Below are 17,803 nucleotides of genomic sequence, written 5' to 3'. Positions count from 1 at the left end.
CAACAGCCAACTATCTTCTCCTCTCTCCATCTTCAGTCCGCCTCCCCCTCTCTCCCTATTTATTCCAGAACCCTCTCCCCATCCCCCTTTTCTGAAGAAGGGTCTAGGCCCGAAACACCAGCTTTTGTGCCCCTGAGATGCTGCTTGTCCTGCTGTGTCCATCCAGCTGCACAGCTTGTTATCTCACACTCTCCAGCTTCCGCAGTTCCCATTGTCTCCCCCTGATTGGTGGAAGAATAACCCCGCCCACCCGCTGCGCGAATGACGTGAACAAAAACAAAGCCCCGCGCATCCGGCAGCTTCTGTGACGGAGTAAACACAGTTGACGTTTCGGGTCCGGTGATCCTGACTTAGAACTGGGCCATGCCCTTGTCCTCTGATCGGTTGGAGGAGAAGCATTTCCGCTGCCTTTTCTGTCCCGCCTCTTGCTTGCTATTGGTCGTTCGATATCAAACCGGCGTATTCAGCTATGGAGCATGCGCACAGCTCATTGTGACTGTGAGCATACGCACTGGGAAAGGATCTCCGGAATCAAATGGTCCTCCATGAGAGCCACAAGCGGTGAGTACAGGTTAAAGGGGAGGGCAGCTTCGGTGTTGTATTCTAGCAAGAGGGCTGCATGGTTGCTCAGTTTAGGTCTCAAGTCTCAAACAGGGGTCTTCCGGTGCCGCGTTTAGTTTGCAGAGAGCCTCAGGCTTCCTCCCTGAAACAGGCCTAGACTGTCCTGTGAGAGGGAAGGTCCTGTCAGCTTTTACCCTGTCAAGCCACTTCAGAATGTGATTACAGCAATGAGAGGTGTTCTCAGTAAAGCAGAACTCCAATGTACACTCACTGGTTAGAGGTCTTTCCACTGTGTCCTGTGTTAGCACCCTCACTGAGTTTTTAAATAATGTTTGGCTTGAATCTGAGAGTTGAACGGCGACGTCTGGGCTGTGAGCAGCAGTTGTGCTCCAAAAAAATACAAAATCAATTATTGGTTTCTGAGGCCAGGCCTGGAAGTTAATTGCAGGTTGTTTCTTATTTGAAAACTGTGTAGACACTTTTGGCCATTAATAAGTTCAGCATCTGAGAACTGGTGCCAGCAAGTCTGGGAGACAATGTGGTCAAACAGAAGGACTTTAAAACTGGGCCAAATGCACATCTTTGATGCTGAGCTGGCTGCTGGTGCGATAGAGGCTCAGAGAAAGACCACAGAGTGGAGGGAGAGAGCTGAACAGGGTGGGGCTGTGTTGTTTGGATGTTGGGGTTATTCTTCGCCCATCACCCCACCACAAAATCCAGCCAGTTGTTTCTCTCATTGTCCCTCTTCCCCAACACTACCCACTTCTGTACCTCCAGCCCCTATCCCACCCCTTGCTTCCCCCAGTATCAGCAAACTTCCAAAGATATTTCTGACATACTATGTTACTTTTCTCAGAACATTCAACAACTTGAAAACTGGATTGAAAATGAGAGACAGAGCAGCCACTGCAGAAGCTTCCAAAATCACTCTGCACCTTCTTGAACTGCTGCAATCTGCGAAGTGAAGTAGCTCCCATGTTGCAATTTGGTAAGGAGTTACAGGATTTTCATCCAGTGGTGATAAGGTTGTGCTGTTTTTTGTCAGTTGTCGTCATTTTGTTCTTATGTTCCACCTTCACCATATTAGAAACATAGAAAATGGGAACAGGCACAGGCCATTGTAGCTTTTGATCCTTCTCTGCTGGTCACTTTGGTCATGGCTGATCATTCTACTCAGCCTCTTCCCACTTTAGAGCCAGACCCTTTGATCCCTTAAGCCCCGACAACTATACATATCATCTTATTCTTGTTAACGTCCAGTGTTCGCCCTTGACTGCTTTCTGTGGCAGCAAATTTCACAGGGTGACAGTCTCTGTATTTTTTTTAATTTCCTCATTTTAATCCTTAACAGCCTAGCCCATGCCCCTAAGCTCCGACTCCTTGGTCATTGACAACATCCTTCCTGTATTTACCTAGAATTTTATTGGTTTCTGTGAAATCTTTCCTCGTTCTTCTAAACTGCAGTGAATTATTTCATCCTAACCAATCCATCCTATTCTTATATGTGAGTCTTGCCATCCCAGGAATCAGTCTGATCAACTGTTGCGAATAGCCTCCATAGCCAGAAGTTCCTTCCTCAGATAAAAATTCCAAATTTACACATACCATCCCAGGTGTGGTCTCACTAAGATCCTGTAGAATTTCAGTAAGACATCCCTGCTCCTGTACTCAAATGCTCTAACTCTGCAGGTCAAAATACCATTTGCCTTCTTCACCCCCTGCTGCATCTGCATGCTTACTGTTAGTGACGTGTGTTTTCCTAGTTTTGTAATCTAACTGGATAATCTCAAACTGAGACACATTTCTCATTTAAATAACTAATTGATTGTATGAATACCTGGGATCCACCACTGATCACCGTACCACACTGTTACTGACGGGCACACAAGAAATGACTGTTTATTCTGACTGCTTCTGTGTGCCAAACAGTTCTGTATCCCTGTGAATACTCAATCTCCCATGCTTTAAATTTACGTGCTTATCTCTTCTGTGGGACATTTTGAACACTTTCACAAAGCCCACGTAAGCTACGTCCACTGCCTTTTCAACTCTAAATGTTGCACTCTTGAAACATTCCAGCAGATTTGTCCAGCATGATTTCCCTTTCGTAAATCCATACTGACTTTAATTCTGTCACTGTTTTCCAGTGTTAAGTTTAAGGTTTATAGTTCTCAGGCTTCTCCCACATCCCTTCTAAAACAAAGGAATAATATCAGCCACTCTCCAGTCATCTGGCACCCACCAAATATTTACAGCTGATACAAATTCCTGCAATTTCCTCCCTTACTTCCCACAATGTCCTGGAATACACTCGATCAGGTCCTGATGATTTATCCACCTTTGTATTTTTGAAGACATTTAGCACTTTGTCTCCTGTAATGTGAACTATTTTCAAAATATCAAAAATTATTTGAGTTCTCTAGCCTCCTTCGTTACAACTTGTCCATGCCGACCAGGCTTCCCAAACTGAACGAGTCCCACTTGCTTGAGTTGAGTCCATATCCCCCTCAACCTTTCCTGTTCATGTACCTGTCCAAATGTCTTTTAAATATTGGAAGTGTACCTGCATCTTTCACTTCCTTTGGCAGTTCATTCCACATAGAAACAACCCTCTGTTTGAAACAGCTCCTCATTGCTGCCCTTCAAATCTTTCTCCTCTTCCGTTAAAAATTACGCTGTTGTTTAGACTCCCCGATCCAAGGGAGAAGACCCTTGCTGTTCACATTATACCCCTCACGATTTTATAAACCTCCTCAAGTCAATGCTCAACCTCCTATTTTCCAGTGAAGTCCCAGTCTCTCCTCATAACTCATACCCTCCAGTACTGGTAACCTATAGACTGTAAGTGTAGCATGAAGCCACCAGGAGTAGAAAGTTAATCCAGCCACGAGAAGCATCACCTAACCTCCATCTCTTTGGCCCTTCGTCAAATAGTCTGGCAATAAGCACTGTCCAGATTCAGGCATGAACAGGGAACATTTCAGCTTGCTTTCTGCAGCCCCCGAGTCTTGAAATTCCCCTCCCAAATGAAAAGGGATATTCCATTCACCTTATCTGTACTCTTCATGATTTTATAAACATATAAATCACCCCTCCATTCTTAGACTGCAGTGGAAAAATGCCTCAACCGATCAACCCTCTCCTTCTGATTCTCAACCTCCATTCCTGGCAACTTCCTGCTAAATCTTTGCTGAATCCTCCCCAGGTTGATGATATCCTTCGAAGAACAGGAGATCTGAAGTGGACACATTACTCCAGAAGAGGCCTCACTGATGTTCTGCACAATTTCAACATAACGTCCCACCTCCTATACTCTAACGGCCTGAGCAGTGAAGGCAAGCAGGCTAAACTCCGACCTAACCACCCTTTCTACATGTGATGCCAACCTCACAGAATTAAGGGCCTGAACCTTGAGGTCTCTCTTTTCGACAACACTAACCCCAAGGCCCTACATTTAATTGTACAAATACTGATCTTGTTTGTTTTACCAAAATGAAATACCTCGCCTTTATCCAAATTAAACACCACCTGCCATTCCTCAGCCTCTTAACCCAATAAATCAAGATCTCTTTGTAATCTTGGACATCCTCACATCCTTCTTAAATCTGCCCCCTCTCACTTTAAATCTGTACACTCTTTTCCATTCCCCATCCCTGGGAAAAAGACGCCGTGCATTCTTCCTGTCTAAGCCCCTCATGATTTTATCCACCTCAGTAAGGTCACCGCTCATTCTCCTACATCCCAAGGAATAAAGCCCAATTCTGGACAACCTCTCCTCAGAACTCAGGCCTACTATTCCTACCAACATCCTTGTAACTCTTCTTTGCACGTTTTCCAGTTTAACTGTGCCTTTCCTGTAACAGGGTGACCAAAACCGTACACCACACTGTGAGTGTGGCCTCACCAATGACTTGTACATCTTTAACATAACGTCCCAAAACTTAAATGCAATGCATCAACCGAAGAAGGCCAGCATGCTAAATGCTTTCTTCACCACCCTGCCTACCTGTGATGCTGCTTTCCACCAACTATGCGCTTGTGCTTCTTGGTCTCTCTGCTCCACAATATTCCTCAGAACCTTACCATTCACTGTATAACTCCTACCTTGGCTGAACTTTCCAAAGGCCAACACCTCACGCTTAGCTGTATTGAATTTAATTTGGCAATCCTCAGCCTGATCACAATCCCCCTGTAATTTTTGATACCTCAGCGATACCTCTTAAGTTTGCAGATGATACAAAATTACTAATCGTGCCATATACATTCACATCCAGATTATTTATGTAAGGGACAAATAACAAAGATCCCAGTATCGACGCCCGTGGCACACCATTAGCCACAGGCCTCCAGTCTGAGAACCAACATTCAGCCATCACGCTATGCTTCCTACCGTCGACCCAATTTCGAATCCCATGAGCTAGCTGTCCTGGATCCCACACAACCGAACCTTCATGACCAGGCTGCTGTATGGGACCTTGTTAAAGGCCTTACTAAAGTCCATATAGACAGCATTCGCTGCCCTAATCTCATCAATTCTCTTGCTTCCCTCCTCAAAAAACTTGAATAGATTGTCAGACTTGATTCCTGTGCACAAAATCATGCTGACAATCCCTCATCGTATCTTGAATATCCCAGCTTTGGTTGATCGACTCCCTAAATATCATCTTCAATACCTTGTCTACCACTAGTTCACTGGCCTGTAGTTCCCTGGCTGGTCTTTGCTACCTTTCTTAACCAATGGGACAACATTAGCCACCCTCCAGTCTTCTGGAATTTCAGTAGTGAGAAAAGATGAAGGGAAAAATCTCTGCAAGGGCCTCTGCAGTTTCTTCCCCTGCCTCCCACAGTGTCCAAAGATGGACTTCATCAGGTCCAGTGGAATTAACAACCTTAATGTGCTTTAAGGCTGCAAACGCCACCTTGATGGTCCGAAACATCCCCACTTGCTTCCCTTGTTTCCTTAGCATCCATGATTCTCTGCTTAGTAAACACTGAGGAGAAATACTCATTAAAAATCTCCCCCATCTCCGTGAGCTGTTTTCAAACCAAAATATTTCTACCCCTGACTTGTCCCCCCTCCATTTCTTTCTCAACAGTAAAACTTGATGCAATATATTCCTTTCAAATCTCTCTCCTCTCCAGATGCTCAACACAGAGTTGATCTCTTTCATCTTTATGGAGCCCTGCTTGCTCTCTCGGTGCTCTCTTGCTCTTAATGCACTTGCAGAAACTCTTGGAATTATTCTTAAGCTTATCAACCAAGGCAGTTTCATGTTGCCTTTTTGCCATCCTGATCTCCTGTTTAAGAATGCCCCTAACACTGTTTACACTTTCAAGAGATTTATTTGAGCCGAGCTTTTATTTATATCTACTAATTTATATTTTTTTTATTCTTGACTAAAACCTGAGTATCTTTTTTCACCCATTGTTCTCTAATCGTACCAGCCTTACCTTTCACTCTTACGGGGACATAATGGCTCTGAATTGTCACATTTTTGAAAGCCCCCCCACACTTATCAGACATCCTTATACCTGCCGTCTACTCATGTCAATGTTTGAAAGTTATAAAAACAGAAGCTGCTGGAAAAGCTTAGCAGGTCTGGCAGCATCTGTGAAGGACAAATCAGAGTTAATGTTGTGGGTCTGTTAATCCTTCCTCAGAAGTGTTGAAAGTCCTTTTCTTACAGCATTAAAATTTGCCTTACTCCAGTTAAAGCTTTTTCTTTTTCTGGAAGGCATATTCTGTTCCATAATTGTGTTAAAACTGATCGTAATTCTGTCACAAGACTCAGAGTTTCCCTGTACTGTCACTTCAGTCACTTGCTACGCCTTATTTTTTTTTCCATAGGAACATCGATTTATTGATAAAGAAAAATTTCTTGAACACATTTCAGAAAATACTCCCCATCTAAACCTTTAACACTATGGCAGTCCCAGTAAATGTTTGGAAACTGAAAATCACCGATTATAACCTTGTTATTCTTACACATATCTGAGATCCCTCTGCATATTTGTTCCTCAGTTTCCCTCTGACTATTAGGAAGCCTGTGGTACAATCCCATCTGATGATTGTTCCTTTCTTGTTTCTTATTTCTAATTTCAGCATATGTTTTCATGGGATGATTTTTCAGAAACATCTCTTCTAGTGATAGCAGCAATGTTTTCCTTATTTAAAAAAATTCCTGCAATTGGCCCATATTCGCTCCAAACCATTCAAATTCATGTCCTTATCTGAATGTTTTTCAAACATCGTAACCACCCACATCCTTTACTTCCTCTGGCAGTTCATTCCACACACTGGGCACTCGATATAAAACAAAAAGATGCCCGTCATGTCTTTTTTAAAATCTTTCTCCTCTCATTTTAAAAATATGCCCCTGGTTTTGAAATCCCCCACCTCAGGGATAAAACCTTTGCTATTCCTTATCTGTGTCTCTCATTATTTTATTAACCTACATAAGGTCATCCCTCAACCTCTTACCTTCCCGTGAAAGAAGTTCCCACCAATCCAGCGTATTTTTATAACTCAACGCCTCCATTCCCGGCAATATCCTGGTAAGTGTTTTTCCAATCCCACTCCAGTTTAACAATATTCTTCCCAGAACAGGACAACCAGAGCAGCACACAGTCCTCCGGAAGAGGACTCTCCATCATCACTTCCCAGCTCCTGTACTCAGGCCTGAGCAATGAAGATAAGTGTGCTAAATGCCTTCCTAACTACCGTGTCTACCTGTGATGCAAATTTCAAAGAATTATGTGCCTGAAACCCTCGGTTTTTTCTGATCTGCAACACTACCCAGAGCCCAACCATTAATTGTGTAAGTCCTGCCTTTTGAAGTATTGCGTTGTGGTAAAACAAACATTTATCCAAATAAAATTCAATCTGCCATTCCTCAGCCCATTGCCCCAATTGATCAAGATCTCTCTGAAATCCAGAAAGCTACGAGGCCATCTCCCTTACTTTGACAACAAATAATAATCAGTGAAATGATGTTCTGCTTCATTTGTACAAGGAAGGGGTCAGACCAAATCTCGAATACCATATGCAGGTTTTGGTCTTCTGTTCTTTTATTCAAAGTGGCTCAGAGGAGGTTTACAAGATTGAAACCTGGAATCAGTGGGTTGTCTGAGGAAGATGGATTGGGCAGGAAAGAGGGAAAAGGGTTTGTCAGGAGCTGCTGATTAAAACAGGAAGCTGACGTGAGCCAGGATATAGGGTGTATTGTATTTTATAAGGTGAATTTATTCAAACTTGTGCCGCATACATGCGGAAGAGGTCTATAAGCCTAGCTCGGAGACACTCTTCCATTTCCAGCTACTCGGAAACGGCATATTAAGGCATTTTCACGTCAGAATGGTTGCATGTAACATTGATATAAAATAAATTTCAATGTCAGTTGCTTACTACAAAACAGGATGCTGTTCAGTTTCTGTCAAAGTTCTGAGTCCTCGAATTTCAACAGGACTGCCACTTCCATACTATCTTCAGAGCTTCTCTACCCCACCGTCAGCTCACAGCTGGGTGAGTAATACTTCCATGACTATCAGAAGCTGTACAGATAGTTTCAGAGCCCGAAGTAACTGTTGATGTTTCGCTGTTATGGACCTGCAGTTAAACTGTCTGAGAGATGTTAATGTGAAATAATCTCATTCATTTACATACTTCTATAAATTAAAGTCTTTTGTCTTCATTTGATTCCTACGCAGAGGCTTTAATTTATAGAAGTAAACTCTTATCTACTGACACATCGGTATGCAGACACTGCCCTGAAGCTTCCTGCCCAGCTAGGAATTCAGTGTAATGCTTTTGTAACTCCTTATCTTCTCACACATCGGTATGCAGACACGGTCTTAAGCTTCCTGACTAAATTAAAACTAGAATCAAACTGTTTCAAATAGGGTTCGGTGGGGAAATTTTGTAAAGGTGTGAAACCTCTGAAGCATGTAACTTCTGTCACTGGCAAAGGGGCCAGGGCACTGATTTGGTTCTAGCCAGACAAACTGGCCACTTGAAATCTCAATCTGTCCCAGTCAACAACTCGAAATTGCCTCCTGCCATTAGCAGCCACTTCACTAGCAATCTATACTGTATCCTGGTCTTTTATGTTGTTGATGTAATAATTGTTTGGTATCCTGATTTTGTCTGTTGTCGTAATCGTTTTCTGTATCATGTCATTGTAAGTTGTGAAATCGTTTTATGTATCATGTCTTTTGTAAGTATAAAAAGCGGGGACTGTCCGCTGGTCGGGGAAAATTACTTGCGAGACTCCGCACTCTGAGTACAGTGATTCTCCACAGCTTGTGCTTGCTTGGTAATAAAGGGATTTGTGTTTTTTAAACAGGTCAGTGTCTTGTTGTTATTGCAGCAAGTCCGTGAGGGTCTCCAAAAACGAACTTGACATTTGGCGCAAGAGCAGGGTTCCAACATGTACAGCAGTCTCACCTGGAGGGCTGAATAAGTGATCGTTCGAGTGTCAGTGGAGTGAGACAGACGGGCCCGCAAGGTACGATTCACCTTGGTCTCTCTCACTAACCTGCCATCCGTGTGACCCCTCGCCCCTGCGTGTCTCTGTACTGACGGAACCCGAGACAACTCACGGCCTTGAACACTGCTAAATCCTAATGCCTGGAGGTTCGAGTCCCCTGGTGGCTGGGGTTGGAGTCCCCAGGTCAGATAACTGGTAATTTTATAAATCCAGGAGGATAGATTTCACCCGGTGACCGAGGGGTGAAATCCTGTGTCGGGCAATAGGGAAAAGGTAGGGCGTTTCTTGTAAGACCTAGGTACAGTGTAGTTACAGTGTCTGTCTGTTTCCACCACCCTGTGTTCGACCGGTTGTTAAGAGGGGAAATCCCCCACGCGAAGGTCAGGACCCTGAAGTGGGTGTTGAGACTAACTGCACTGCGGTAGTATACAGGGATAGTAAAAAGTGAAAGCGCTAATAAAAAAAAAGCAAAGGAAAAAATGGGACAAACCCTGGATAAATGAGGTGTTGGCACTCCTTTACATCGATTATGCTGGGATAATCCCTAAAATGAAGTACAGTACAGACGCCTGTCAGCATGCTTAAACAAAAGATTGGGAAATGAGAATTGGCCACTGGGGAGAACGCGGGATATAGATCTATGCACTAAAGCAGAAGAGGCACTGGAAAGGGTTAATGTCTTCCTGGAGAAAGAGAGCTGAGGAGCTGACTGAAAAATCAAAACTGGCCAGTTGGGTGGATAATGCACGTAGGAGAGGGATCAGTGCCTGTGATAACGAGGGGAAACCAAAAACTTGGGAAGTTTTAAAACTGCAGTGTGAGGATCATGAGACGATGAAAGGGAAAGAGTTAACCAAGAAAGACAGGAGAGAGAACAACGAGACAAGGAATGGGGGCTAGAGCGGCAGGCCGCATTGACAGAAAACAAAAAAAATCGGAGGTACCTCCTGACATATCTGGCGTGCCGATGTTCCAAATTAATGACATGGATGAGCAAGACCGAGGAGGACTGGGGAAGGCATCCCTGTGCCTCAGCGGGACTGCTTCCCCCTCCAGAACCCTACCCGTCCTTGGCCAGTCTACATCTGCAGGCAGCCCAACACTGCCATCAGTCCCAGCAACCGCCACCGTACGCTGCCCAAACTAAACCTCCCATAGAATCTCCAAGCGCTTCAGCAGGCAGCCCACATGAATCCCCTGGCAAGCCCACGGCTTGTACAGACCCTACCTCCTGTCATACCAGATCTAAAACAAAACAGGGAAACAGGAAACAGGGCGCAGGCCAGACGGTCAGTGAACAAAAGGAGGGACGACAGGATCCTTTAAAAACCCATGAGAAGCCCAGGAAGACATAAGTCCTGGGTGCAGCCTACTTGACCCTCTAACTACTGTTTACTGTTTCCTGGTGACTCCACAAGTAGCGAAGAATATGAGTGTCCCAACTCACATGCAGAGGATAGTGAATGTGAGGACAGAGTTTGGAAGAGATCCTCGAATAGCCATCCCCTAAAGAAGGACCCCTGTCAGGAAAAAAAAACCGGCAATTCCCTAATCTCAGTCTCTCACCCGAGCCCAGAACAAGGGGGTCAAAATGCAATGCAAATCGATGCCCCTTGGAAGCCACAAAAGATGTTTAATTATGTCAAGGGCCCCTGATCGAGCCTGTGCTGCATCTATGCTGCGCTCTCCAGCCCGAGGGGTCAGTCCCAGGAACTTGACCTCCCTCAACCCTATCTGTGCCGCCTTAGGGTTTACCTTCAACTCGCTGTTGCGCAGGAAATGTAGCAACTCCCTCAGTAGGGGGCCATGTTCCTCCCTATTGTCTGTGAACAACAGGATGTCATCCACAAACTGTACAAGCCTGTGTGGCTCACTGAAATCTTTTAAACAGTCTGCCATACACTGGTGGAGAATGCTGGGGCTATAATGGAAACCCTGTGGCAGACAGCTCCACATGTACTGTTGTCCTGTAAAAGTAAATGCAAATTTGCACTGGTCCTGCCGAACCGGGATAGACCAGAAACCATTCGAGATATCCAGCACTGTGAAATTCCACCCCATTCCCCAGCTTTAAGGCGGGAGAGTGCCTTTCCATCAATGGCACATGCCACTGTTTTGAAATTCACGCCCACTTCTCCAGGTAATGGATACCTCTTGAAACTTGCAGTTTCTCCCACAGCTGTGGCTCCGCTGGGTCCTGGGGCCCACCTGCAACATTAATTTTTTTTTCCCAAGAATTTCTGATTTTTGTGTATGGTAAATTTTTGGGGTTTTTTTAGCAGGTATAAATCCAACTCTAGCTTGAAAATTTTTGAACGAACTTTAGTTTCCTTCCCCTCCTGCCACTCTCTAAGTTCAGGACACCATTGCAATGTTAGTGCCCATACTGCCTCCCTGGTTCAGTTTGGTAAATGGGATATGGTGACACTGTGCAAATGAGACATGACACGGGGCAGAGATTCCTCCTACGTGCCCACCCTGTTGCCCTTCCTCCTGACTGATAGCAATCGTCATGCGGAGTGGGTATTGAAACTGCCCTACCCCGTGTGGTACTACATCACTTACACACGCACAGACATCATACCGAAACTGACAGGTTTACAATAGGCCCTTTAAACTTGAATTATAACGACCAGTTGCCTCCTACTCCACTCATCTGGACACTGTATCTCAGGAATTACCCCCTTGTTCCCAGGTTCTCCCTGCGATTTGTTCCTTATCTCTTCCTGCTCCAGTATTAACCGAGCCACATTTCTGAGCGAACCCCCACATGACTGCCTGCTGAGGAACCAATTTCTAACCTCTCCCTGCCCGGCCCTTACTGATGCCCCACTCCCTTCTCCGCATCCGGTGTGGATTTTTAACGTCCTCAGGTACACCCACCCAGGATTCCCTGTCTGTTGAAAACCTCCAGGCATTCCTCCTCCCTAAACAATTTCACACTTAAATCTAAACAATTGGCTATTCTCAAATGCGCTGCCCATGTCTCTGTTGATTCAATAGTTACTCAGGGCAGCGCTTGGGCTGCTCTGGCTGCTAAACAGGCTGCTGCAGACCAAACTTTTATTATACCCTCTATGAACAAGCAGGCGGTAAATCGCACGCCTTCAGACAAGACGGGCATGCCAGATATGATCACTGTTCGGCACTTACAGGGGGACGCCCCTGCTTCTGAAAAGAATATTTGGAAGACGCATGGATGTTTTCATTCTGCGTCCTCAGGCCTTTGGGTTACACCAATCGGCCAAGTGTGCGTACCTGATACTTTATTACCTATACTTGTTGACTGTGTGCTTCTGACACCCACATTGACAAGGAGGGAATGAGTGGTATTATGCTACGTACCTGGTGGCAACCCTGAATGACTGAGGCAGCCCAGCCTCGTATAGCATCTTGTCCCACATGCCAGCAAAACAATGTGGGTCAGGGGGTGAGACGCTCACCAGGAAAAGCACCCTTGCCAGGTGGGCCGTTTGAATGCATTCAGCTAGATTTTATTGAACTGCCACGCGTAAACTGTTACGAATATGGTCTTGTCATCGTAGATGTATTCAGTAGGTGGATAGAGGCTTTCCCAAAGACAAACAACAAAGCCTCAACACTAGTAAAACTGTTATTAACTGAAATAGTACCAAGGTTTAGAGTACCGCGACAAATTAGTTCGGACGACGGCTCTCACATTGTGGGGAAAATTAATAAGGAACTGTGTGGTACATTACACATCCAACAACGATTCCACTGTGCCTACCACCCTCGGGCAGCAGGGATAGTAGAGAGAGCTAATGCAACACTTAAAACCAAACTAACCAAGTTGACATCAGAAACCGGCCTTAATTGGTTAAAGGTTTTGCCACGAGCCTTGTATCACATGCGAATAACACCCCACTCTACTACTGGGCTCTCAGCAGCGGAAATAGTCCATGACTGACCCGGCAGAACAACATGGGATGCCAATACCAGCCCACCCAGCAAAACAGACCTAAATGTGATGGGAGAAGAAATGCGAAGACACTTCTGACAACTAACATCATCTTGAAAGTTTCTCCATTTGCCGGTGAAGTGCGCCTTCGGACCACCTCCGCAGACACCGGAACAAGACCTCGAGATTCAGGATCGATCATCATGGCCGCAGATTGGAGATTTTGTACTTGTCTGGGACTGGGGTCGCCCCAAGGTGGAAAGGACCGTACCAAGTGTTTCTTCAGACTCCGACAGCTCTTAAAGTTAAAGGACAGAATCGCTGGATCCACTTAAGTGACTCTAAACGATGGATTTCCTCATCGGCGTGCAGTTAACCATTGGACTGAGTATTAGTCTGACCATGCATGGCCAGCAGGACAATTTTGTTTTATAAAACAGACATACGGCTGCACGGGAATCGGACAGCATGTTACCCGTTGGCACGATCTGTAGAAGCATTATTTGTGGCAACATCTGCCTGGAACCCTCGTCAGCTTTATGAAATCGAGTATTCCGGTCAGCCTTGCTGAAGGGAGAGGGGATCTTGGACACAGGTGTGCAGGGTACATGTGTGAAACTGCTAGTTAGTGGTCTCTCTGGTTGTGTGGACACTTGACCTGGGCATGGGAAGGAAGGGGCAAGCTGTACAAATCCCAACAGCTATCTGTTTTGCTTTCATGGAACTGGAACTTGTTGCGTGCCTGCTCTCGTTACTAATCACCCCCAAAATACTTCCTGGCCCCATCGGTGCATAAAGAGAAATTGCACCACTATAGGAGAATTGTTGAATTGCCCCTGCTTAGAATCTAAGCCCATATCTGTGACCCCGGGCATACAGTAGAGTTGTGGGGATTGCAATGGCACTCATGTAGAAACAGACTATGGGTCATTTCCATTTAACTCTGCAAATTTCCATCCACGTAAGGATCAGTCCTCCTGGCATAGCTATCAAGAAATACGTGAGTCTGTTTGCCGCCTTAACGAGACCTTCACTGCTACCACTCCAACTCTGCCAGTGCTGTTTGCTGTTGGGACCATTGAGCCCCTCACTGTCCCTTGTCCCCAACAAGTACAAATTCAATGGTGAATTGTCACACGATTCCTGAGCTGGGAGTTTTGCGCTGCATGGCAGAATCCAGTTGTGTTGGGCTCTTCCTTAGGATATGGTTTCCTGGGAACTGTCGGCTTGGGATGCTCTCCTGGGGTGGTGGCCACAAAGGAAAATTCGAAATTACCTTGTATGTTGACTCACCGCCCTGGGAAACAGCACAATGACGGCATTGGAGGCAGTTAACCAAGAATTAGCCGAACTTCGGCTCTATGATCAGCAAACCCAATATGCAGTGGACTATCAGCTGGCTCAGCAAGGAGGTGTATGCACTATTATTGGGGACAAGTGCATTACCCACGTCACCAACGAGTCCTATAACATTACCCAGGCTATCCAAGCCATACAGGGGCAGTTGGAACAGTACAGTGAGGGACCCCGGCCTGGACAGGGTTTGTTGGGATGGCTTATGCGTGGTTCTTGGGGTTCATATTTGCTGCATGGGTCAGTTGTTCTAGTGGTTGACATAGCTGCCTGCTGTACATTTATGGCATGCCTGAGCCCTTGCTGCAGATTTGTGTTTGACAGGTTAGCAGCTCTCCTCTCGGCCCTGTTATAAGTTATCATGAAATGATAAAAGGAGGGAATGAGCTGTTAATGTGATAACATCTCATTGATTTCTATACTTCTATAAATTAATGTCTTTGTATAGGAATCAAATGCAGATAAGAGACTTTAATCTATATAGAAGTAAACTCTTATCTACCGACACATAGGTATGCATGCACTGCCCCGAAGCTTCCTGCCCAGCTAGGAGTTCAGTGTAAAGCTTTTGTAACTCCTTTTCTTCTCACACATCGGTATGCAGACACTGTCTTAAGCTTCCTGACTGAATTAAAATTAGAACCAAACTGTTTCAAATAGGGTTAGGTGGGGAAAATTTGTAAAGGTATGAAACCTCTGAAGCATGTAACTCCTGTCGCTGGCAAAGGGGCCAGGGCACTGATTTGGTTCTAGCCAGACACACTGGCAACTTGAAATCAGAATCTGTCCCGGACAGCAACTCGAAATCGCCTCCTGCCATTAGCAGCTACTTCACTAGCAATCGCTACTGTATCCTGGTCTTTTATGTTGTTGATGTAATAATTGCTTGGTATCCTGTTTTTGTCTGTTTGTAGTAATTGTTTTATGTATCGTGTCATTGTAAATTGTGAAATCGTTTTCTGTATCATGTCTTTTGTAAAGTATAAAAAGTGGGGACTGTCCGCTGCTTGGGGAGAATTGCTTGCGAGACTCTGCACTCTGTGCTGGGTAACTACAGTGATTCTCCACAGCTTGTACTTGCTTGGTAACAAAGGGATTTGTGTTTTTTTCTAAACAGGTCACTGTCTTGTTATTGCAGCAAGTCTGTGAGGGTGTCTGAAAACAAAATTGACATGTGACACAGAAATAAGAGGAGGCCATTCAGCCTTTCGAGACTCTTACAGAGCAACAAGAAGCCACTCAGCCTCTTGAGCCTGTTACACATGAACAGGAAGAGTTCGTTAGACCTCCCAAACCTGCCACAGTGTAATAGGCCATTGAGCATCTTGAGCCTTTTACAGGTGAACCTGAGGTGGCCATTCAGCCTCTCGAATCCAAGGATGATTGATGAACAAGATTTAATGTGTTACAGAGATAGCAGGAGCTGCCGATGGTGGAGATCTGAGATAAGGTGTCGAGCCGGATGAACGCAGCAGGCCAAGCAGCATCAGAGGAGCCTGCTGTGTTCATCTCGCCTCACACCGTGTTATCTAAGAGTTAGTGTGTGTTCGGATGATAGAAATTATTGAATGAGGTTTTCTTCTGTAGCATTGTAACTGGGAGTGGAATCAGAGCATTTGACTCCTTTTGGCTAAATCTTACATTAATATGGTGGTGTCATTTTCATTGTGTTTGACGGAGGGTGTCTCTCTGCGAGGCCAGGCGGGTTTTCACGTGCTATCTTATTGACCTCCCTTCATGATATACCTACCTCACACCATGACATCCATTTCAGTCAATGCCAGCCCGATTCTCCCACCCACCATGGCTGAAACTACTTCCTATTGCCGGGTGCTGCTGGATATTCAATTATCCCTGGCACAGGTGCCATCTTTAAAATGCCAATGGGTACATGGTTGAGCTTTCACATTTCAGTGCTGCCGTACTCAGTTTGCTGCAGCCTGGCTGGGCAGGGGCAATGGAAAAAAAATGCAATGGAAAGCTCGCTGCCGTGGAAAGGCTGCCAATATCATCAAAGACCAATCGCACTCCGGTGATGATCTTCAACAACCTCTTCCATCAGGCAGTAGTTAATGAAGCCTGAACACACGCACGCACGTGTAGGCTCAGGAGCAGCTTTATCCTGACCATCGTTGGACTGATGAATGTATTTTTTCATCTCAAATGATGCTGTTCTTGCAAATGTTGGTCTTGCCAAATACACACCGGTGCATTGCAACCTGTCTGCCTCTGTCTAAGTCTATTTGATCTGTCCATCCTTTGCTTTCTGTGATCTGCCTGTGAGATAAACCCAAGTTTCTCCAACCTCTCCTCGTAGATAATGCCCTGTATACCAGGGAGCATCCTGGTAAATCTTTTTCTCTACTCTTTCCAAAGCCACCACACCCTTCTGGTAGTGTGGCAACCAGAACTGAACACAATATTCCAAATGCGGCCTAACTAAGGTTCTATGAAGCTGCGACATTCCCTGCCAATTTTTACCCTCAATGCCTAGGCTGAGATAGGCAAGCATGCCATCTACCTTGCTGACGACCTTTTCCATCTGTGTAGCCACTTGCAGTGACCTGTGTACCTGGACACACAGATCCCACTGCCTATCAGAAATCTTTAGGGTTCTGCCATTTACTGTGTATTTTCCATCCGGATTAGAACTTCCAAAATGCATTACCTCACATGTTTCTGGAATGAACTCCATCTGCCATCTCTCTGTCCAAGTCACCATCTAATCTATATTCAGCTGTATCCTTTGACGGCCCTCATCGCTGTCCGCAATTCCACCAACCCTTGTGTCATCGGCAAACTTACTAATCAGACCAGTCATATTCTCCTCCAAATCATTTACATACATTACAAATAGCAATGGTCCCAACACTAATTCTTGAGAAACACCACGAGTCACTGCCCTCCACTCAGAAACACAGCCTTCCACTGCTACCCTCTGTCTTCTATGACTGATCCAGTTTGTTTTCTTTTTCTATCCATTTTTCAAGCTCACATCTAACCCGGTGCAACTTTACCATCTCTATCAGTCTGCCATCAGGGACCGTGTTAATGGCTTTACTGAAGTCCATGTAAACAACATCCACTGCTCTACTCTCATCGATTATCTTAGTCGCTTCCTCAAAAAACTCAACGAAGTTAGTGAGACACAACCTCCCCTTCACAAAACCATGTTGCCTCTCGCAAATACACCCATTGATTTCCAGGTGGAAGTAAATCCTGTCTCAAAGAATCCTCTCCAAGAATTTCGCTCCCACTGACATAAGGTTCATCAGCCTGTAAATAGCTGGATTATCCTTGCCACCCTGCTTAGACAAAGGAGCAACATTGGCTATTGTCCATTCCTCTGGGACCTCCCCTGTAGCCAGGGAGGATATGAAGATTTGTCTCAAGGCCAGAGAAATTTCCTCCCTTGCCTCTCTCAGTATTCTGGGGTCTATCCCATCAGGCCTTGGGGACTTGTCTACATTAATGTTTCTCAAGG

General features: G+C 45.2%; 1 long non-coding RNA gene across 1 annotated transcript; it reads left to right on the top strand.

The window, feature by feature from the left end:
- The first annotated feature begins 298 nt into the window (after window positions 1-298).
- LOC132210143 (uncharacterized) lies at window positions 299-8,900 on the top strand. Its single transcript, XR_009446364.1, has 3 exons — window positions 299-561; window positions 1,418-1,549; window positions 3,767-8,900. It is a non-coding gene; the product is annotated as an uncharacterized LOC132210143 (long non-coding RNA).
- Window positions 8,901-17,803: the final 8,903 nt, after the last annotated feature.

This window comes from Stegostoma tigrinum, chromosome 11 (genome assembly GCF_030684315.1).
Source record: "Stegostoma tigrinum isolate sSteTig4 chromosome 11, sSteTig4.hap1, whole genome shotgun sequence".
Taxonomy (NCBI): Eukaryota; Metazoa; Chordata; class Chondrichthyes; order Orectolobiformes; family Stegostomatidae; genus Stegostoma; species Stegostoma tigrinum.
The sequence above is the reverse complement of the archived record's forward strand: the minus strand, read 5'-3'. Positions and strand labels throughout refer to the sequence as shown.